We start from the raw sequence: 1,757 nt of genomic DNA, 5'->3' as shown, positions 1-1,757 counted from the left end.
CAGGTAAGCCCCTCTCTCCCTCAGGTAAGTCCCGCTCTCTCCCTCAGGTAAGTCCCTCTCTCTCCCTCAGGTAAGCCCCTCTCTCCCTCAGGTAAGTCTCTCTCTCTCTCTCCCTCAGGTAGGTCCCTCTCTCCCTCAGGTAAGTATCTCTCTCTCCCTCAGGTAGGTCCCTCTCAGATAAGTCCCTCTCTCCCTCAGGTAGGTCCCTCTCTCTCCCTCAGGTAGGTCCCTCTCTCTCCCTCAGGTAGGTCCCCCTCAGATAGGTCCCTCTCTCCCTCAGGTAGGTCCCCCTCAGGTAGGTCCCTCTCTCCCTCAGGTAGGTCCCTATCTCCCTCAGGTAGGTTCCTCTCTCTCTCCTTCAGGTAGGTCCCTCTCTCCCTCAGGTAGGTCCCTCTCTCCCTCAGGTGAGTCCCACTCTCTCCCTCAGGTAGGTCCCTCTCTCTCCCTCAGGTAGGTCCCTCTCTCTCTCCCTCAGGTAGGTTCCTCTCTCTCTCCTTCAGGTAGGTCCCTCTCTCCCTCAGGTAGGTCCCTCTCTCCCTCAGGTGAGTCCCACTCTCTCCCTCAGGTAGGTCCCTCTCTCTCCCTCAGGTAGGTCCCTCTCTCTCTCCCTCAGGTAGGTTCCTCTCTCTCTCCTTCAGGTAGGTCCCTCTCTCCCTCAGGTAGGTCCCTCTCTCCCTCAGGTGAGTCCCACTCTCTCCCTCAGGTAGGTCCCTCTCTCTCCCTCAGATGAGTCTCTCTCTCTCCCTCAGGTAGGTCCCTCTCTCTCCCTCAGGTGAGTCTCTCTCTCTCCCTCAGGTAGGTCGCTCTCCCCCTCCCTCAGGTAGGTCGCTCTCCCCCTCAGCTAGGTCCCTCTCTCCCTCAGGTAGGTCCCTCTCTCTCCCTCAGGTGAGTCTCTCTCTCCCCCTCAGGTAGGTCGCTCTCCCCCTCAGGTAGGTCCCTCTCTCTCTCCCTCAGGTAGGTCCCTCTCTCACCCTCAGGTGAGTCTCTCTCTCCCTCAGGTAGGTCGCTCTCCCCTCAGGTAGGGCCCCCTCAGGTAGGTCCCCCTCTCCCTCAGGTAGGTCCCTCTCTCTCCCTCAGGTGAGTCTCTCTCTGCCTCAGGTAGGTCCCTCTCTCTCCCTCAGGTAGGTCCCTCTCTCTCCCTCAGGTGAGTCTCTCTCCCCCTCAGGTAGGTCCCTCTCTCTCTCAGGTAGGTCCCTCTCTCTCTCCCTCAGGTAGGTCCCTCTCTCCCTCAGTTAGGTCCCCCTCAGGTAGGTCCCTCTCTCTCTCCCTCAGGTAGGTCTCTCTCTCCCCCTCAGGTAGGTCACCCTCTCCCTCAGGTAGGTCCCTCTCTCCCTCAGGTAGTTCCCTCTCTCCCTCAGGTAGGTCCCCCTCAGGTAGGTCCCTCTCTCTCTCCCTCAGGTAGGTCTCTCTCTCCCTCAGGTAGGTCCCTCTCTCCCTCAGGTAGGCCCCCCTCAGGTAGGTCCCTCTCTCTCCCTCAGGCAGGTCCCTCTCTCTCCCTCAGGTAAGTCTCTCTCTCCCTCAGGTAGGTCCCTCTCTCTCCCTCAGGTAGGTCCCTCTCTCCGTCAGGTAGGTCCCTCTCTCTCTCCCTCAGGTAGGACCCTCTCTCTCTCGCTCAGGTAGGTCCTTCTCTCTCTCCCTCAGGTAGGTCCCTCTCTCTCTCTCCCTCAGGTAGGTCTCCCTCAGGTAGGTCCCTCTCTCTCCCTCAGGTAGGTCCCTCTCTCTCCCTCAGGTAGGCCTCTCTCTCTCCCTCAGGTAGG

This window comes from Chiloscyllium plagiosum, chromosome 46, assembly GCF_004010195.1.
Source record: "Chiloscyllium plagiosum isolate BGI_BamShark_2017 chromosome 46, ASM401019v2, whole genome shotgun sequence".
NCBI classification, from domain to species: domain Eukaryota; kingdom Metazoa; phylum Chordata; class Chondrichthyes; order Orectolobiformes; family Hemiscylliidae; genus Chiloscyllium; species Chiloscyllium plagiosum.
Note: the sequence above shows the minus strand (reverse complement) of the source record.